Below are 22,051 nucleotides of genomic sequence, written 5' to 3'. Positions count from 1 at the left end.
GGGGCGGTGGTCCCTCTCCAGGATTGTGAGAGGGTGCAGGCCAGGCCGAGGGACCCCACTGGTGCACGATCGGGGTCAGGGAGGGACTCAGGTGGTTGGCCAGCTGGGGAGGGACCAGGACGGCTCCAGGGCGTGTCTGGCCTGTCTCGCTCAGTCCCGATCGGCCGGACCCCAGCAGCAAGCTAACCTACCGATCAGAGCGTCTGACCCATGGTGGTCAGTGCACGTCATAGCGACTGGTCGACCGGTCGACTGTCTGCCCCCTGATGGTCAGTGTGCGTCATAGCGACTGGTCGAGCTGTCAACTGTCTGCCCCCTGGTGGTCAGTGCACGTCATAGCGACCGGTCAACCCGTTGTTCAGTCATTTGTTTATTTGGTCGTTCCCTTGCTTAGGCTTTTATATGTATAGCTGGCATTTAATCAATAGCTATATAGGCGCATGCATCATCCGTGGAATTTAAGACTTGAAATCATGCTAATTTCTCAGACTCCGAGCAAATTGTGGATCCCCTGGAAATACCAGCCATCCGAGGGATGTAAATAAAAAGCGATCAACATCGTAATTCCAGGCATTGGCAACTAAATCGTATTTTTTAAAATATATTTTAAAAGACGGCATCGAGAGAACGGTGACCTTTGAGCGATATACAGCTCGTCGTCATAAACTACTTACGTGCGAGGTTTACGTCCCCGTGGAGATAGAACTTACCAGAAGATATATGACTGGGGTTCAAACGCCGTCTCCTCCCTCAAACGCCCTACAGAAACGCAGGCGGCCTCAGACTCAGTTGCACCGTGAGCGTGTAATAACACACCGCAACAACCAGTATTTGTTTTAACCAGGCGGCGATTCACCGGCGAGGATGAGTGTGCACGGTGATCAATAATTGAATGAGTTATGGAAACAGGAGAAAGCAGGGCCCCGGAGAGCTACATCACCAGGGCGTGACGCGTGGGGCCGGCCGTTTCTATAAGGCAGACGGATATCCGGGGCTCACGAAGCCTAGGGTATCTAGGGGTTGTGGCGTGCGTGAGAAATTCGTCCGAGATCTCTCATTACCTGGCAAGATGAAGGAGGCGTTCACAGGACTTTCAAGAAAGATCAACTTCATTATTTTTTTTTAAAGTTTTTTTTTTTTGGCTGATTTCAGGGAGAGAAAGGGAGAGGGAGAAAGAGAGAGAGAGAAACATCCATGAGGAGAGAGAATCATGGATGGGCTGCCTCCTGCCCGCCCCCTACTGGGGACCGGCCACCTTTGAACGTAAACATTTTCATCTCAGAGTGCTAACATTCAGAGCGTAGGGAAGCCGCACGTTGCTAAAAAAATCCTCTTAGCAAATCTGTCTTCTGATGTTTCGGTTGGTTTTCGTGGCGACGCTGAGATTCGATGCTGGGAAAAAAAAAAAAACCCCAAAAAACATAATGGGTATTAGGATTTAAATAGAGGCCCAGTGCATGAAATTACGAAATTCGTGCATGGGTGGGGTCCCTAGGCCTGGCCGGCGATCAGAGCCGATAGAGGCCCTCCCTTTGCCAGCTGCCGGCTGCAGACCGGGGCTCTCCTTCATTCCCCGCCGCCCCCTGGTGGTCAGCACACGTCATAGCAAGCGATCGGTCTCCGGTCGAACTCCCGCGGGGACAGTTTGCATATTAGGCTTTTATATCTCTATGAATGCTTTCTGGAAAGGGGAGCGCTGCCCTTTGGGGAGATAATTCTATGACATTCAACGAGGAGGCCAGGGCACCGTCGATTCTTTGGACACGGATCCTGTCATCTGTGTCCAGCTGAGCTTTTTTTCCACCCAAGGGGTCGAGTCCACATCTGGTCGCTGGTAAGAATCATCGGCTGCGTTTTCGCAGGGGCCAATCGCCAGAGCTTTCCACGCAGAACAGAGCTCACTGTGAGCTACGGCCGGAGGAGATGAACCAGCAATAGACGCAGGAATTCCGCCCGGCCGGCGTGGCTCCGTGGTTGAGCCTCGACCCAGGAACCAGGAGGTCATGGGTTCGATTCCCGGTCAAGGGCCCCTGCCCGGGTTTTGGGCTCCATCCCCAGTGGGGGGCGTTCAGGAGGCGGCCGATCCGTGATTCTCTCGCATTGAAACAGGAATTCTAGGGGACTATGGGCAGGTTCGGGGAATTTTTTGGAATTGGGGTCCATGGAAAAACACAGGGATACAGACTGGGAGACGGTACGTCTCCGTAACACAGGGAAGCCAGGTGCAGGGAGCAGCCATGGTTGCATTTACCTAAGACGAGGGAACTGGAAGTAGCCAAAAAAAAAGGCCTATAATTTGCAAAATAAAGAAGGAGGAAGAACTCCCAGGAGGAATGGGAGGACATGAAGGGAATATTGACCAGACAGAGGGCGAGTCAGGGCACAGAAACTGCAGCCTTCATAAGCCATGGAAACAGGAAGTCCGGGGTCCCTTTCCCTGCTCCCCCACACGGGAGTCTGTCCTGTTCTTCAATAAATCTCCGCCTTTGCTCCACCACCTTCTGCCCGGGGGCTCATTCTTCGACTCCAGCGGACAGAGAATCCGGGTTCCCGTCCAAAAATCCCACTTCATCGTCATGGATGTTCCTGCCTCTCTCTCTCCCTCTCCCTTCCTCTCTGAAAGCAATCAATAAAAATATTTTTTAAAATAATAATAACAGCCCTGGCCGGTGTGGCTCAGTGGATAGAGCGTCGGCCTGCGGACCGAAGGGTCCCGGGTTCGATTCCGGCCAAGGGCATGGACCTTGGTTGTGGGCACATCCCCAGTGGGGGGCGTGCAGGAGGCAGCTGATCGATGTTTCTCTCTCATCGATGTTTCTGACTCTCTATCCCTTTCCCTTTGTCTCTGTAAAAAAAAAAAAAATCAATAAAATATATTTAAAAATAATAACGATCCTATATAATAAAAGCCTAATATGCTAAGTGTCTGGTCGTCCGGTCGGCCCTTCAACCAATCAAAGTGTAATATGTTAATGATATGCTAAGGCCGTTCAACCACTCGCTATGACATGCACTGACCACCAGGGGGGCAGACAGTCAACGGGTAGACCAGTCGCTATGACGTGCACTGACCACCAGGGGGGTAGACAGTCAACGGGTAGACCAGTCGCTATGACGTGCACTGACCACCAGGGGGGCAGACAGTCAACGGGTAGACCAGTCGCTATGACGTGCACTGACCACCAGGGGGGTAGACAGTCAACGGGTAGACCAGTCACTATGATGTGCACTGACCACCAGGGGGGCAGACAGTCAACGGGTAGACCAGTCGCTATGACGTGCACTGACCACCAGGGGGCAGACACTCAACTGGTCGACCAGTCGCTATGATGTGCACTGACCACCAGGGGGCAGACAGTCAACTCAACGGTCGACCAGTTCTACTATGACATGCACTGACCACCAGGGGGCAGACACTCAACGGGTAGACCAGTCGCTATGACGTGCACTGACCACCAGGGGGCAGACAGTCGACTGGTCAAACAGTCGCTATGATGTGCATTGACCACCAGGGGGCAGACAGTCGACTGGTCAAACAGTCGCTATGATGTGCATTGACCACCAGGGGGCAGACAGTCGACTGGTCAAACAGTCGCTATGATGTGCATTGACCACCAGGGGGCAGACGCTCCAACTGGTAGGTGAGCTTGCTGCTGGGGGCGGCCGATCGGGACTGAGGGAGACGGGCCAGACACGCCCTGGAGCCCTCCCGCGGTCCCTCCCTTGCTGGCCAACCTCCCGTGTCCCACCCCAGCCCCGATCGTGCACCCATGGGGTCCCTCGGCCTGGCCTGCGCCGTCTCGCCATCCGGGACCCCTCGGGGGATGTCGGAGAGCCGGTTTCGGCCCCATCCCGCAGGCCAGGCCGAGGGACTCCACTGGTGCACGAATTCATGCACCGGGCCTCTAGTAATAATAATAATAATAATAATAATAACAACAACAACAATAAATGCAGCTCAGAACCCAGTATCCAAAGTCAATAGACAGAAATGCCGTCTTTTTGGAGGGAATTAATTCCATCCTGTTCGATGCCAGTGATACTAAACTGGTCTGACACCGGGGATGTAGGCGGGTTCGGACTCCGGTAAAATTCAGGCCATGACCCCGGGCGACACGCAGAGACCGGCTTGAGGGAAAGAGAGAAGCGTCGATTCCGGTAGAAAACCGAGACAACTGGGATTTAGGCACCGTCTACCCTCCCTGTATCCCCAAAAGGAGAAAAAAAAATAGAACTTTCAACCGTTCCCCGCCGAGGTGCAATTATAAACGTGATCGAATCCTCTTTCCCGTGGGAAGAACCCAGTAGGAAAGCCGGCCACAGAGAGAAGCCAGCCCGGGCTGCATCGTCTTTGCAGATAAAACCCTTTTCCCACAAAAACATCCCGAAACGAAGGACATAGGCGTGGCCGCTGTTTATAAGCGGCCGTGGGTTTCCGCGTCCACGTCGGCCCTATTTCCCGTTTCGAGACGATCAAGTCTCTGGACGGCATTTCGTCGACGGCCGGAGGTGATAACCAATCCGGCGTTAAATCACAATAACCGTCATTAAAATGGAACAAAAGCAAAAAAAAAAAAAAATGAGTTAGAATTCTCTTGTCTGGACACCAAAGTTGGATTTTTGTTGTTTTTTTTCTTCCCCCCAAGAAACCTGATTCTTGCAGAAGGAGAATCGTTTGCTTCTCGGAATAGATCGTGTCTGTAAGTGGTTTGTGTCAATCAATCCCCCTCCCCCAAAAAAATAAATAATAAAAATAAAAAGTTTAACTGATTTGAACTCTCGCCCAGCTGTGTCCGTGTGGCTCAGGGGTCGAGCGTCGACCTATGAACCAGAAGGCACCGGGACTCTAGTAAAAATATGTATTTTTTTTAAAAAAAAAGGCAAGAGCAGCCCTGACCGGTGTGGCTCAGTGGATAGAGCGTCGGCCTGCGGACTGAAGGGTCCCGGGTTCGATTCCCACCAAGGGCATGGACCTGGGTTGCGGGCACATCCCCAGTAGGGGGTGTGCAGGAGGCGGCTCATCGATGTTTCTCTCTCATCGATGTTTCTGACTCTCTATCCCTCTCCCTTCCTCTCTGTAAAAAATCAATAAAATATATTTTAAAATAAATAAGACAAGAGCTTTTTTTTAAAAAAAAAAAAAAAAATAGATTCAGGGATAAAATCCACGGGATAGGATAGACTTAGAGTTGGAGTGAGTTTTCCGAGCCGTGAATGTGTTAGAATCGCAGGTGGCTGGTGAGAAGTCCCTTTTTTAAAAAAAAATATATTTTATTGATTTTTCACAGAGAGGAAGGGAGAGGGTTAGAGAGTTAGAAACATCGATGAGGGAGAAACATCGACCAGCTGCCTCCTGCACACCCCCCTACTGGGGACGTGCCCGCAACCAAGGTACATGCCCTTGACCGGGATTCGAACCCGGGACCCTTCAGCCCGCAGGCCGACGCTCTATCCACTGAGCCACACCGGTCAGGGCGAGAAGTCCCTTTTAAAAGGAACGAGGTTGGGGGTGAAGGGGGCAGGGGGAGAGAGGGCTGGGGTTGGGGGGACGGGGATCCTTGCCCCTCGGTTCCACCCCTAACCCTGCATCTGTCTCGCAAACACAGCAGCCCTCCCTCCCCCGAGGGCTGATTGTGGGTGAACGTGGAATAATGCCACTGGGACCCCACCCATAGCCCTTGCCTGGCCCGCGCCTGGCAACAGGGGAATCCGACATTGACGCAGATTATGCAAATCCCTCTATTGTTCCCCAAAACGGAAAGCTCTGTCGATGGCGGCTGTTGGCGGTTGCATTTGAATGCTTGAAAGGAAATTCATTCTCTCTCTCTCTCTCTCTCTCTCTCTCTGGATTTCTATGCTTTCCCCAAGCTCCACTGAGCCTGTAATTGGGCATCAAAGACTCGCTGCCCTGCCCATCGCCCCCCTTCTCAAGAAACAGCAATGCAGCTGCCATAGAATTGAGGCCGTTGCCGGCCTTTTGCAGAGCTTTGCTGAGGCACCCAGGCCTGGTCTCCCCTAAATCCTGGCCTGACCCGGGTCTTCTGTGCCAGTGCCCTGAGCTGAGGGGGGGCCCTTTGCAAGCGTAGAGGCGCCTGGGGGTGTGGGCGAGGATGCATTCCCTCCCCTCCTTGGTGGAAATGAAAGCTCGGCCTTCCAGGGACTTTCATGGGCGCGTAGACTTGGTCTAAGGCAAGTCCCAGCGGGTAGGGCATCGGCCTGCAGACCGAAGGGTCCCGGGTTCGAGTCTGGCCCAGGGCACGTGCCCGGGTTGCGGGCTCGATCCCCAGTGGGGGGCGTGCAGGAGGCGGCCGGTCCGTGATTCTCTCTCGTCATGGATGTTCCTCTCTCTCTCCTTCCTCTCTGAAATCAATAAAAAAATATATATATTTTAAAAAGAATTAGTCAAAAGCAATAAAAAAAAAATGAATGATGGGAACTGGGCCAGTCGCACTGTGTCCCCCAGAATTCATCCGTTGCCGTCCTGATCCCCGGGAACTCAGAATGTAAGGCGTTAGGAAAAAAGGGCCTTTAAAGGAGACAGGAAGGCCCTTAGCAGGTTGGCTCAGTGGTTAGAGCATCGGCCCTCGGACGAAAAGGTCTCAGGTTTGATTCTGGTGAACGGCCCATACCTGTCCCTGGGCTGGAGGCTCGATCCCGGCCCCAGACCGGGCAAGTGCAGGAGGGAACCAGTCCATGTGTCTCTCTCACATTGATGTCTCTCTCTCTCTCTCTCTCTCTCCGTTCCGCTATCTCAAAAAAAAAAATCAATTGAAAAAATATTCTCCCTGGAAAAAGCATCCGATTGCAAGAGGGCGCAGGCCAGGCCGAGGGACCCCACGGGTGCACGATCGGGGCCGGGGAGGGACCGCGGGAGGGCTCCAGGGCGTGTCCGGCCCGTCTCGCTCAGTCCCAATCGGCCGGGCCCCAGCAGCAAGCTCACCTACCGGTCAGTGCGTCTGCCCCCTGGTGGCCAGTGCCCGTCATAGCGACTGGTCGACCGGCCGACTGTCTGCCCCCTGGTGGTCAGTGCACGTCATAGTGACTGGTCAACTGTCTGCCCCCTGCTGGTCAGTGCACGTTATAGCGAGTGGTTGATTGGCCTTAGCGTCTCATTAGCATATTGTGCTTTGATTGGTTGAATGGCCGACCGGTCGACCGGACACTTAGCATATTAGGCTTTTATTATATTGGATTTCATTATTATTATTTTTTGTAGGATATATTTGTATTGATTTCAGAGAGGGAGAGAGAGATAGAAACATCCATAATAAGAGAGAACCATGGATCAGCCGCCTCCTGCACGCCCCTTACTGGGGATCGAACCCGCAACCAGGGCATGTGCCCTTGACCTAGAATCGAACCCGGGACCCTTCAGTCCGCGGGCCGACGCTCTATCCACTGAGCCACACCAGCCAGGCCTCCGACATCATTTAGATACAGTACGTGCATCAGCTCTACCCCCGAGGGAAGAGTGTTTTATGTATTTCCTCATCCCGTGGATCTGAAGGCTTGTCGGTCGCTGGAATTTTCCTGGCCCGTGTCGTCGATGGCAGGCCTCCCGCTAATTGCGATATTGAACCCACGTTCCGTGGCATCAAACTGACTTACGCCCGCATCTTGGCCTTTGTTCCGTTCCAAGCTTTTTTTTTTTTTTTTTTTCTTTGTTCTTTTCGCTGAACGTTAATCCGGGCAGGGCCGGCCGGCCGCCGGCTGTCACGGGGGCGTTTTGCCAACATCAGAAGTCGGAGAGGATGAGCCGTGGATCAGACGGCCTTCATGTCCCGCCTTTCATCGCGGAAAAGGCTCTTTATCCTGAAGCCTGTCTCGTCTCCATCCTGTCTGTCAGCCACGGGGGCGGATTAGCGTCCGAGTCCAGGCAGCCTGGCGTCTCTCCGTCTCTCCGTTTGCCAACTCCCTCAGCGCTGAGGGGTCATGATTGCCTGTCATCCGCCCGGGGGATCCGCGGGCCGCTGGGACTCTCGTCGGTACGAGGCACGCTGTCCTGCTTCTTGCCCCGATCCTCGATCTCGGCCGCCGCGGTCCCACTGCGTGCCTGTCTCACGATGATTTCAGCTCCCAGTCCTGGGCTTTCGGCGGAATTTCGGGTGGACGGAAGGGGCCGTCGGCTGACCGGGGAAGGCCTTGTGCAAACTCAAAGACCTTCTACTAAAATATCCCCGAGAGATGGAATGAAAATTCAATACTCCACTGCCCACAGGTCATGGTGGGTAGTCATGGCCCAGGCCGGTATTTTCCCCGACAGAGGTCAGCGTCGACCTTTCCTGAGCCCATTTGTCCGTTGTCTCTAAGATGACATCCGTGTGCAACGTCTGGGTAACTTGTAACGTCTCCTTTTTTTAAAAAAAATTTTTTTCCTGGACCACTCAGGGCACAACAAATGGTACCAGGACATTCCCTCGTTGTTATTGTTACCGAGTTAATCGCTGGCTGTTAATTATGTTAAACATATCTTACCCAAGAAAAGAAAAGAAAAAAAAAAACAGAAAAAAAACCATATCTTATCCATCCTATAGCATAAAAGGCTAATAAGGAACAGCCGGGTGCTGTGACGTGCACTGGCCACCAGGGGGCAGACGCTCAAGGCAGGAACCGCCCCCCTGGTGGTCAGTGCGCTCCCACGGGGGGAGCCATGCTCGGCCAGAAGCCGGGTTCATGGCCGGCGAGCGTAGCGGCGGTGGTGGGAGCCGACGTCCGACTGCCGGCTTAGACCCGCTCCCCAAGGCCTCCCGGACTGCGAGAGGGTGCAGGCTGGGCTGAGGGATCCTCCCCCCCGAGTGCACGAATTTCGTGCACCGGGCCTCTAGTCCGTGCAGAAGAAGCAAGTGTCCGTCGTTTCACTTTTTATCTCAACCCGTGGAGTTCTGCTTCCCGGCGTTTGTCAACGGTTCGACTCAGACAAACTCAGAAACTTCTTTGCAGGTCTGAATGCTTTTTCCGTGAACACCAGCGCGCCCCCAGGGCAAGCAGAGCATAAGGAGGAGGGAAGAGGAACAGATTGCTGTGCATGTGGGCCAGCATCACGGTAGGGGACCCCCTAGCCGCCCCCCCAAGGCGGCTCCCCCAGCTAACTAGACAGGGGAGGTGCATGGAGCTGCAAAAGGCCTCAGTCCAATTTGTTATTGATTTCAGAGGAAGGGAGAGGGAGAGAGAGAGAGAGAGAGAGAGAGAAACATCCATGACGAGAGGGAATCATGGACCGGCTGCCTCCTGCACGTCCCCTGCTGGGGATCAAACCCGCAATCCGGGCCTGTGCCCTTGACCGGGAATCGAACCCGGGACCCTTCAGTCTGCAGGGATCCAGTGTAGGGGATCGGGCCTAAGCCAGCAGCCAGACATCCCTCTCGCAATCCGGGACCGCTGGCTCCTAACCGCTCACCTGCCTGCCTGCCTGATCGCCCCTAACCACCTCTGCCGTCCTGATCACCCCTAGCTGCTCTCCTGTGACCTGGACGCCTCTAACTGCCCTCCCCTGCCAGCCTGGTCGCCCCTGGCCGCCTCTGACTCGGCCCCTGCCACCGTGGCTTTGTCCAGAAGGACGTCCGGATGGACGTCCGGAAGATGTCCGGTCTAATTAGCATGTTACCCTTTCATTAGCATAGATTGCAATCAAAGGAAGGGGCGTAGGTGGGTGACGTGAAATCCATTGGGGATGGACAGGGGAGGTGGGAGCAAGCAAAGCGGGGAGACCCCTGGGATTGGATAAAAGGTAAAATGATGGACACACACTTAGGCGGGTGCAGGGACAATGAACATGATAATAACGAAGGGATTGGCGGCCTCCGTCCTGGCGCCCAGCCCATTAGGTGGTGCCCCGGGGGCCACAGAAAAAGGGACGTTACCAGGCACCCAGACACTTCAAGGGTGTGTGACCCCAGATGCAAAAAGGACAGACAGGCTCCGTGAGGGCAAAAGTTGACCCTGTCAGTGACCTTGTGGGCCTAGGAGGTGACCACCCACCATAACCTGCTTTCAGTTGAAGGTTCATTTCAGACCATCCTTTGGGGCGACGCTAGGGCTCTGGGTTTGCAGGATACAGGCCTCCCCAGAGCCGGTCGGGTTAGCCTGAGGCCCCCTTCCGTCCACATTAGTCTACCGCACCTCGTCGTCCCCCCGAAATTACCCATTAATGTTTCTGGTTATTTTTTTCCCGCGTATTTCCCGTGTCCAACCCAGTGCCCAGCACGGCACCGGGGCCTGCAGACCTCAAAACGCGTGTCGGCCGGAACGAGAAACGAATAAAACACGTTTGCAGACGGTAGGAGTGTCGCCCTCTGCGTCTTCCCCTCGGACGCTGAATCCAAAGGTTTAGATTGCAAACTAAAAAGGAGATTTAATTGCAACAGGGACTAGCTGCCCTGCGATGTCTCTGGGACGCCGACGTTGGCTGATTGGATTTGAGGAGGAGGGACGGGCTTCCTTGACCTCCGTTTCCTTCTTCTAAGGGGCGGATTCGAGAAAGAAGCACCTTCATCTCTGAAAAGGTCTGTTTCTCTTCGCTGGAGGGGATGGTACTCGTCATGGATGACCGAGTGGCAATAGCGCAGTAATCAAGGGCCGTCAGCAAGGGGGTGGTGAAGGCCTGGGGTGGGGGTATGGGGGCGAGGGCAGACTGCAGGGGACCAATTATGGGGAAAAAGGGGACATTTGTAATACTTACAACAATAAAGAATTATCTGTAGATAAAGGGTGTCCCAAAATTCACGCAAGAAGTAATTTTGATGGAAAACACAGGTTTATCATGAAAAGTTGTGAATTTTTTATTGATTCATAAAGGACACAGTCTAGGGTTATGTATGGAATAGCACACATCGGGTCATTGGCCTCCATGGCTTTGCTGGCACAGATGCAGTCTTTTGTGGAAATTTTCCATGACCGTTTTGCATAAAGGCGGCTGAATTTCGATGAGGCTCACTTTCGTCCTGATGGCTCGGTTCATCGACAAAATTGTCGCATTTGGGGTTCAGAAAACCCACGAGTGATTGTTGGGAAACAAATGCATCCACAGCGGGTCACTGTTTGGTGCGGATTTTGGGGCCGGAGGCATCATAGGACCGTTCTTCTTCGAAAATGCGGCTGCTTAGGCAATAACAAAAGAGTGCGTCTGTCCCAGCAAAGCCGTGCAGGCCATTTACCCGATATGCTAGTCCATACATAACCCTATACTGTGTACTTTATGAATCAATAAAACATTTACATTTTTAATTATAAACCTGTGTTTTCTATCAAAATTACTTCTTGCATGAATTTTGGGACACCCTTTATAAAAGGCTAAGCGACCGTCCGACAGGTTGCTATGACGTGCACTGACCACCAGGGGGCAGACACTCTGACCAGTCGCTATGACGCTCACTGACCACCAGGGGGCAGATGCTTCAATTGGTAGCTATGACGCTCACTGACCACCAGGGGGCAGACACTCTGATTGGTAGCTATGACCCTCACTGACCACCAGGGGGCAGACGCTCCAATTGGTAGCTATGACGTGCACTGACCACCAGGGGGCAGACACTCTGACCAGTCGCTATGACGCTCACTGACCATCAGGGGGCAGATGCACTGACCAGTCGCTATGATGCTCAGTGACCACGAGGGGGCAGACGCTCCAATTGGTAGCTATGAGGCTCACTGACCACCAGGGGGCAGACGCTCAACGCAGGAGCTGTCGAGCTGCGGTGACTTGGCAGCTGCGGTTCTCGGGTGATGCCCCCTGAACCAGAGAGGAGGGAGCCCGATTCCGGCGTGCGTCATCCGAGAAACGCCCCCTCGCAAACCGGGACCCCTTGGGGGATGTCGGGGAGCTGGTGTCGACACGATCCCCGCAGGCCAGGCACATTAGCCTTTTATTATATAGAATAATTATAGCTGTTTCCCGGCATTCTATTTCTGCCCCTAACAATTTCACTTGTGGACGAAGAGAAACATTCCTCTCCCGTCTTCAGAGATTTTCCTGGGGGATGTCTGACTGCCGGCTTAGGCCCGAAGCCATCAATCGGACATCCTTGGTGCTGCCGTGGAAGTGGGAGAAGCTCCCGCCACCGCCACTGCACTCGCCAGCCATTGGCCCGGCGTCTGGCTGAGCGGTGCTCCCCCCGTGGGAGCCCACTGACCACCAGGGGGCAGCTCCTGCATTGAGCAATCTGCCCCCTGGTGGTCAGTGCGCGTCATAGCGACCCATGGTTCTGTCATTCGGTCAATTTGCATATTAGCCTTTTATTATATAGGCTTGATTTCAGAGAGAGGAAGGGTGAGGGGGAGAGAGACGGAAATATCCACGATGAGAGAGAATCATGGATCAGCTGCCTCCTGCACGCCCCCTACTGGGGATCGAGGCCACAACCCGGGCATGTGCCCTGACTGAGAATTGAGCCTGTGACCTCCTGGTTCATGGGTCGATGCTCAACCACTGAGCCATGCCAGCCGGGCATACCACCAGCTCAGCTTTGCTAAAAAAAAAAAAAGAGAGAGAGAGAGAGAGAGAAGAAAAAGAAAAAAGAAATACTGACATTTCATCTGTTGTTTTCCCATCCTATAGCTGGGGGTGGGGTGGGAGGAGGGGGTTGGCAACACCCTGTAGGCCATCATGCTGGGAACGGAGACACTAGACTTTAAATCCTATTCTTCAATCAATAGTCCGCGTTTCACAATCAATTAGGTAGCAGCTCGCCATGTAGACAGTGGGCGTTTTTCATTCCCTTGTAATGTCTTCTTCTTGCGTGAATATTGGGGCATTAAATGAAAAGAAGTGATTCTACCTCAAATGAAGGAAGGATATTTCTCAAACGGAATAGAAATGAATGCCGGCACGTTCCGGCCCTGGAGACGTTTGCGTGGATTTAAGTATATGATTATTCATTACCAAGAAAAAAGAAAAAAATCATTTTCTCTCTCCCGTGCAAGTAGAGGTAAGCAGAAACGATGTCATAAGATTGCAGGGAGAGCTACACGTCTCCAACAAATTAAATTTTATGGGGCCTCAGACGTGAAAGTTACGTCGCACATTCGGAGAGATGAGCAATTTCCTTTTCGCGGAACGCCCCGTGCAAGCGTAGCCGCGTCGCCCTTAATCGACAAAGATGTGTTTACAACCCGCCCACTCCCCCTCCGTGTTCCGATCACAGACGGCGATTACTCCGACAGCTCGGACCGTTAGCTCTCCGATGGGCGACGTCGGCCGTATAAATCATATTCCCGTGTTTTCCTTCCCCACTCGCTACCACTTCATGTATTGTTGCCTGAGCACAAATGCTTTCTCATTGTGTTCTTTCAGCTTCTCTGTGAAATGTTCCCAGTGGTTTATAAAACCTGAAAAAACGTTGCCCTGGCCGGTATGGCTCAGTGGATAGAGCGCCGGCCTGCGGACTGAAGGGTCCCGGGTTCTATTCCGGCCAAGGGCATGTGCCTGGGTTGTGGGCTCGATTCCCGGTGGGGGGCGTGCAGACTGTTGACCTTTCAACCAGTTGCTATGACGTGCACTGACCACCAGGGGCAGACTGTTGACTGTTCAACCAGTTGCTATGACGTGCACTGACCACCAGAAGGCAGACTGTTGACTGTTCAACCAGTTGCTATGACGGGCACTGACCACAGGGGCAGACTGTTGACTGTTCAACCAGTTGCTATGACGTGCACTGACCACCAGGGGCAGACTGTTGACTGTTCAACCAGTTGCTATGAAGTGCACTGACCACCAGGGGGCAGACTGTTGACTGTTCAACCAGTTGCGATGACGGGCACTGACCACAGGGGCAGACTGTTGACTGTTCAACCAGTTGCTATGACGTGCACTGACCAACAGGGGCAGACTGTTGACTGTTCAACCAGTTGCTATGACGTGCACTGACCACCAGGGGGCAGACTGTTGACTGTTCAACCAGTTGCTATGACGTGCACTGACCACAGGGGCAGACTGTTGACTGTTCAACCAGTTGCTATGATGTGCACTGACCACCAGGGGGCATACTGTTGACTGTTCAACCAGTCGCTATGACGTGCACTGACCACAGGGGCAGACTGTTGACTGTTCAACCAGTTGCTATGACGTGCACTGACCACCAGGGGCAGACTGTTGACTGTTCAACCAGTTGCTATGACGTGCACTGACCACCAGGGGGCAGACTGTTGACTGTTCAACCAGTTGCTATGATGTGCACTGACCACAGGGGCAGACTGTTGACTGTTCAACCAGTTGCTATGATGTGCACTGACCACCAGGGGGCATACTGTTGACTGTTCAACCAGTCGCTATGACGTGCACTGACCACCAGGGGGCAGACACTTCGACAGGTAGGTGAGCTTGCTGTTGGGGTCTGGCCGATCGGGACTGAGTGATACGGGCCGGACACGCCCTGGAGCCCTCCCTCCCGCGGTCCCTTCCCGGCTGGCCAACCTCCCGCGTCCCTCCCCGGCCCTGATCGTGCACCAGTGGGGACCCTCGGCCTGGCCTGCACCCTCTCGCCATCCGGGACCCCTCGGCGGATGTCGGAGAGCCGGTTTCAGCCCGATCTCACAGGCCAGGCTGAGGGACCCACTAGTGCATGAATTCGTGCACCGGGCCTCTAGTAAAGAAATAAAAATGAATACATAAAAACCTATACAATGTTGGGGAGGTTGTTTTGCGTGTAACGGCATCGTTAGCCATGTGGGCAGACAGGCCTTTATGTTATTCTGTTTCCTTCCTCCCTCCCTCTTCCCTCCCTCCCTCTTCCCTCCCTTCTATGCCATTTGCAACTTCTCTTGCCCCTCACCCACCCCGGCCTGCTGACCCCCTGATGGGTGGGCAGACCTGCTTGTCTGGTTTCCATATCGGGAGTCCTAAGGGTGTCCCTCTCCATCCACCTCCGTCCAGCGCTGGCTGCCACGGGGTGGGGGGGAGGGGGAGGGACCCATGGCCCCCAGGCCACAGCAGCATTCTGCAATACCTGCCGTGTCCATGTGAATACAGGTGACGTTTTCATCCACATACTAGAGGCCCGGTGCACGAAGTTCATGCACAGATCGGGTCCCTGGGCCTGGCCGGCGATCAGGGGCCGACTGGCTACTGGCCCGGGCCTTCCTTGCTCCACGCCGCCCCCTGGTGGTCAGCGCACGTCACCGCGAGCCATCGGTCTCCCGGTCGGACTCCCGCGGGGACACTTTGCCCATTAGCCTTTTATATAGAAAGCTACCTTTCACCTTTTTGTTTTGTTTAGCATTGTTTGTTTGTTAATCCTCACGGGAAGATAGTTTTCCATTGGTTTTTTAAAATACATATATTTTTATTGATTTCAGAGAGGAAGGGAGAGAGAGAGAGAGAGAGAGAGAGAGAGAGGGAGAGAGGGAAACATCCATGATGAGAGAGAATCATGGATCGGCTGCCTCCTGCACGCCCCCTACTGGGGATCAAGCCTGCAACCCAGGCATGTGTGCCCTTGACCGGAATCGAACCCGGGACCCTTCAGTCCGCCGGCCGACGCTCTATCCACTGAGCCACACCAGCCGGGGCTGTTTCTTTTTTCTACCTCGGAAGGCAGTCGACCAAACCCGAACCCGGCGGCTGCTCTCTTCGTGTCGCCGTGTGACGTTTATGAGGCGCGAGCCACTTCTTTAAGATTCAGCCGGCCTCGGCGTTAAGAGCCCATGGTGTCACTTCTCTAAATGAGACGGGGCCCTCCAGCCGGGCGTCCATCCAGGGCCCGAGCCCGCTCGCTGGGGACGGGAAATGGCGTTTGATGGAGTCGATGCTGATGATCAATAAACTGTCTCATCTGCTGCCTTGTGCTGTTTTGGTTAAAGTTACTTGTTTTTGGTGGGTGGGGAGAATGTTTAAACCTAGAGGCCCGGTGCACGAATTTGTGCACAAGTATGGGGAGGGGGGAGGGGCGATCAGGCTGGGTTGGCTGGGGGGAGGGGCCGCAGGTGGTTGGTGGGCGATCCCCCAATCAGGGGGGTGGGGGGGGCAGGGACAGGGGCCACGGGCGGTTGGCAGGCTGGTCAAACTCCCGGTCGAGTGGACACTTTGCATATTAGCCTTTTATTATATAGGATGAGGCGAAGTGTGACTTCACCAAAGATGAAATTGCTAGAACTCTGGGGGGTTTGCTCTCGGGTTAATGATTCCGTGACTCTCGCCAGCTTTGTGGGGGGATTATGGGATTTGCTGTCTCCTGACCCCCGAGAGTTAACGGCCCTTCTTACCCAGCTCCCTGACGATAATCATGTGGGAAGGCCTTCTGATCAGGCGGGAATGTAATGGCTCCCGCCTGTGTCTATTTGCTACCTGAATGGTCTCCTTGAAATGACCTTGAGGAGCCAAAGAGGACACAGAACACGGAGACGGCTTGCGATGGGTGATCTCCACCCCCTCCCCCAAGTCACTCGTCCGTCCGTCTGTCCGTCCGTCCGTCCGGCGTTCGGTTCCTGGGGATTGGATGCTAATCGAGTCGTTCGCCTCGCTCACGTCCGCGCTAACGGAGAGAGAAAACCTAGCTGGGATTCGGGGTGAAATGGTGGCTTTGGTTTCCTTGGGATTTTATTTTATTCTATTTTAAGATATATTTTATTGATTTTTTACAGAGAGGAAGGGAGAGGGAGAAAGAGTTAGAAACATCGATGAGAGAGAAACATGGATCAGCTGCCTCCTGCACGCCCCCCACTGGGGATGTGCCTGCAACCAAGGTACATGCCCGTGACCGGACTCGAACCCGGGACCCTTGAGTCCGCAGGCCGGCACTCTATCCACTGAGCCAAACCAGTTAGGGTGGGATATTATTTTTAAGGTTGGAATGAGGGTCAGCTTTTTCGTCTTAAACAAGCGAAAGTGACCTACGATGTGCTTTTAAATGCGGGGAGCACGTTTAATTGGGCGGAAATGAAGTGGACCCCGAAGGCCGGTGAATTATTCATCGGTGGGAACCCAGGGCCTGAGTGGTCCCTGGATACCCACCCATCCTTTGCCTTGAGAAACGGGCGGGTGGCTTAATTATTGTCAGAGAATAGCGCCTGGCATACAATTATACTGAGTGAGTGTCTGAAACGTATTGAACAGCCCCTCTCAGGGGATTATAAGTAATTTGTCTCTCTATCTAATCTGTCTACCTATCTATCTACCTGTCTATCTACATGCCAGCCTATCTATCTATATGTCTGTCTGTCTGTCTATCTGTCTATCTATCTATCTATCTATCTATCTATCTATCTATCTATCTATCTATCTATATCTATATGTCTGTCTATATGCCTATCTATCTATCTGTCTATCTATCTATATGCCTATCTATCTATATGTCTATATGCCTATTTATCTATCTATCTATCTATCTATCTATATGTCTATCTATCTTACTACCTACTTACCTGCCTACCAGTCTGTCTACCCTCTACCCATCCATCCATCCATTCATCTATTCGTCCATCTATGTCTCTATGTATCTATTTATCTATCTGTCTATCATCTGTCTATCTATCTATTTATCTATCTATCTATCTATCTATCTATCTATCTATCGATCTATCCATGTACCTACCTATCAGTCTATATGTCTGTCTGTCTATATGCCTATCTATCTATCTACCTATCTATCTATCTATCTATCTATCTATCTATATGTCTGTCTATCTTACTACCTACTTACCTACCTACCAGTCTGTCTACCCTCTACCCATCTATCCATCCATTCATCTATTCATCCATCTATGTCTCTATGTATTTATTTATCTATCATCTATCTATCTATCTATCTATCTATCTATCTATCTATCTATGTACCTACCTATCAGTCTATCTACCCATCTATCCATCCATTCATCCATCCGTGTAAATATGTGTCTATTTATCTATCTATGTATCTATCGATGTATTTATCTATCTATATATACTAGAGGCCCAATGCACAAAATTCATGCAAGGGGCTCTGCCCCCACCACTGTAGCTTCGTCCGGAAGGTTGTCTGGAAGGACATCTAGTCTAATTAGCATATGACATTTTTATTATTATAGATATTATAGATACGTATCTATCCATCTATCTGTCTTTCTATCTACCTACATATCTATCTATATATCTGCGTGTCTATCTATCATCTATCTATCTACTAATCTATCTATATATCCATCCATCCATCCATCCATCCATCCATGTATCTATGTATTCGTCTACCTGTCTGTCTATGTATCTATGTATCTATCTACACAGCAATCTCTCTACATATCTATCTATCTATCTATCTATCTATCTATCTATCTATGTATCTATCTATCTATCTATCTATCTATCTATGTATCTATCTATCTATCTATCTGTCTGTCTATCTACTGATCTGTCTATCTACTGATCTATCTATCTATCCATCCATCTACCCAATCATCTGTCCATCCATCCATCCACCATCCATCCATTTATCCATGAATATCTATCGTCTTTAGAAACACAAGTGACATGGTTTCTGTGCCTCCCCCCGCACCCCCCCCACTCCCATTCCCCCTCCTCCCAGAAAATTCTGGATTCTACATTCTGCATTTAGTTTTTGACTGTATGTTGCTGTGGATTAGGTGTTCGGCGATGATGTGTAGACCTGGCTTGCATGATGTAACACTTTGCAGAAAGGGTACATCGTCCACAGCCTTCTAGTACCTCCCCTTACCCCCCCCCCCCAATTTGTGCTGTGGGTTTTTGCACGCCAGGACGTCTGCGGTGGATTGGCTGGCCCTGCTGCACAGGCTTTCCTTGCATGGAGAGCCGACACCTGAATTTGCGCCTCGGTTAATGGAAACTAAATCTCTTTGTCGTTTTCTCCTGGGTTGGACGTGCCTCGAGGAACCTTCCCGGGGGTGTCATTCCGGACACAGACCTGGGTGCTTCTTGACCATCCATGTATATAAAGGCCCAAGCGACCGTCCGACCGTTTGACCGTCCGACCGGCCGCTATGACGCGCCGTGACCACCAGGGGGCAGATGCTCGACGCAGGAGCTGCCGAGCTGCAGTGATGGATGTATGTGTGTGTGTGTGTGTGTGTGTGTGTGTGTGTGTGTCTGAAATATATATTATGGATGGAAAACTTCCATTCATTCTATGCACAAAGTACAATATCAACTATGGCTTTTCTATTTGCGGGGTTCGTTTATTATCGGTTGTTAAAGTTATGGCTGAAGAATTTATTTCATAATTTTTTAAAAATATATTTTTATTGATTACAGAGAGCAAGGGAGAGGGAGAGAGAGAGAGAAAGAGAAACATCCGTGATGAGCCGTGGACAGACAGGCTAGCGCAGTGGTTCTCGACCTTCCTAAGGCCGCGACCCTTGAATACGGTTCCTCATGCTGTGGGGACCCCCAATGTCATTGTGACAAGTTGGACATCATGAAAGCACAGTCATTCATCCCAAAAACCATCTGTAAGTATAGATGTGTTTTCCGACGGTCTTGGGCGACCCCTGTGACACGGTCGTGCGACCCCCAGAGGGGGCGCGACCCACAGGTTGAGAACCGCCGTTCTAGATGTTTCTAGAGCATCGTCCCTATTCCGTTGCAATGGGTCATGTTTTCTTCCGACACAACCCTGCTTCCTGCGTCTGCTCACAGCCCTCCGTCAGGGAAGGAGGCGAAGACCTGTGTCCCAAGTGGGGGAACAGGACATAAGATGCCCGTCGATAATAAAAAAAATAAGAAATAAAAAAAAAGTGCCCAGCCCGTTTGGCTCGGTGGAGAGAGCATCGGCCTGCGGACGGAAGGGTCCCGGGTTCGATTCCGGCCAAGGGCATGAACCTTGGTTGCGGACGCGTCCCCAGTGGGGGGCGTGCAGGAGGCAGGTGGTCGATGTTTCTCTCTCATCCATGTTTCTGACTCTCTGTCCCTCTCCCTTCCTCTCTGTAAAAAATCAATAAAATATATTTTTAAAATAAAAACATGATAATGAAACTTATTAAAAGATTTATGCATAGATATGGGTCAGCAGTGGCGTGCGGACCCCTGAACCAGGAGGTCGGGGTTCGATTCCCGAAGGTCAAGGGCACGTGCCCCTGTTATGCCCTCGATCCCCAGTAGGGGGCGTGCGGGAGGCGGCCGATCCAGGATTATGTGCTATTCCATACATAACCCTAGACTGGGTCCTTGATGAATCCATAGAAAATGTACAATTTTTAGTGATAAACCTGTGTTTTCCATCAAAATTACTTCTTGCGTGAATTTTGGGACGCCCTTATCTCTCCCTCCCTCGCCCTTCCTCTCTGAGATCTTTCCAAATAAACGTGAAATAAAAAGCAAAGACACCCCGAGATGATACGTCTCGCGTCCCGGGCTCGGGGTGCCCGGCTGGGTCGGGCTGGGCCGAACCCACACCCCCCATCCCCATCCCCACCCCCAGCCCCGCGTCTCTCTCTGGCGGCCGCGGGCCTTTTCCTTCCTGCGTTCCGTTCCCCGCCGCCGTCCGGAATGCGTCTGCCGGGGTCCGGGGTCCGGTCGATGCCGGGCCGATGGATAAAAATCGTATGTTCCAGGCAGTTCAGACGGCATTGATCGGGGAGCAGAGGTGATCCCCTATTGATCGGGGGAGTGTCGGCCCTCTTGGCCCTGGGAGAGGCGGACAGAAGTCACACGTGGTCCCGGGCCCGAGGGTGCGTCCGGGAGCCACTTAATTCTGCCAACGGCCCGTCAGGGGCCCTCATCGGCCGGCCCGTCAGCAAAAGCTGAGAGCAAGTAAATGAGGGGCCGTGAGGGCGCCCCATCTCCTCAGTCAGCTGGCCTCCTTTATAAACACCTGATTCGATGCACCCCGGCCTTCGTGATTGGAGACAGGGACAGGCGGCCTGGGCCAAAGCCAACTGGGGATTTCCCGGTAACGGACGGACGGACGGACGGACGGAAGGAAGGCAGGAAGGAGTAGAAACCCATCTCTCTGTCTCACCTATTTCTCTCTCACTATTTCTTGCAAGGAAAAGCGTCATGGATGGTTTCCCCCCGCGATCATCCCTGGAAAAAATACTGCCTGGCCCCGGCCGCTGTGGCTCAGTGGTTAGCGCGTCGGCCTGCGGACCGAGGGGTCCCGGGTTCGATTCCCGGTGAAGGGCCCGTGCCCGGGATGTGGGCTCCATCCCCAGGAGGGGGCGTGCGGGAGGCCGCTGATTCGTGATTCTCATCGTTGATGTTTCTCTCTGTCTCTGAAATCAATAAAAATATATATATATATATTTTTAAATATATTTCTTTATTGATTTCAGAGAGGAAGGGGGAGAGAGAGAGGGAGGGAGAGAAACATCCATGATGAGAGGGAATCATGGACCGGCTGCCTCCTGCACGCCCCCCACTGGGGATGAGCCCGCAACCCGGGCCTGTGCCCTTGACCGGGAATCGAACCCGGGACCCTCCGGTCCGCAGGCCGACGCTCTATCCACTGAGCCACACCGGCCAGGGCAATAAAAATATATTTTTTTAAAAAAAAGAAAGAAAAAGAAAAAGAAAAAGACTGCCTAATGACAGAAGGTCCTTTAAAAGAACCCGGGGGCTGGTAGGAGGGACACGGGTTGACGAGAAAAGCCGGCGGAAAGGGGCGTCGTTTGGGGTCAGTGATTTAAGAGGCGTGTGGCGTGGCCGCGACCGTTATACCTTGGGGAGCAGCCAGAAAACGCTGAAGACGGGAGGATTGCAATGTGATCAGGGCTCCGGGGATGAATAGCTTGCCGGGATGGGGGGTGGGTGGCGGACAAAAAAAATCATTGCGTGGAATGTGGTCCAAAAATAATGGCAGAGTTTCGGCGACGGAGTAAAGAGTGTTAACGAACGAACAAATGAGTCTCCAGCCCCATGCGGGATGGGGTTTGACCCTGATGCTGGTTTTTGTTTAATTTAATTTTTTTTTTTTTAATTACAAGACAGATCCCTGGCCGGGCTGCCCAGTGGTTAGCGCCTCGGCCTGCGGGCTGAGGGGTCCTGGGTTCGATTTGCCGAGCCCCTTGCACGAATGTCATGCATCGGCCCTCTAGTCCATGTATATCAAAGCCCAAACCACCGTTACGACCGAACGACCAGGCCAGCCGGTCGACCGGTCGCTATGACGCGCAC

At 52.6% G+C, this 22,051-nt stretch overlaps 1 non-coding gene across 1 annotated transcript; it reads right to left on the bottom strand.

The window, feature by feature from the left end:
* Window positions 1-21,324: 21,324 nt before the first annotated feature.
* TRNAR-GCG lies at window positions 21,325-21,404 on the bottom strand. The gene has a single exon. It is a non-coding gene; the product is annotated as a tRNA-Arg (tRNA).
* Window positions 21,405-22,051: the final 647 nt, after the last annotated feature.

This window comes from Myotis myotis, unplaced genomic scaffold, assembly GCF_014108235.1.
Source record: "Myotis myotis isolate mMyoMyo1 unplaced genomic scaffold, mMyoMyo1.p scaffold_m19_p_51, whole genome shotgun sequence".
NCBI classification, from domain to species: Eukaryota; Metazoa; Chordata; class Mammalia; order Chiroptera; family Vespertilionidae; genus Myotis; species Myotis myotis.
This window is presented reverse-complemented; position numbering and strand designations above follow the sequence as displayed.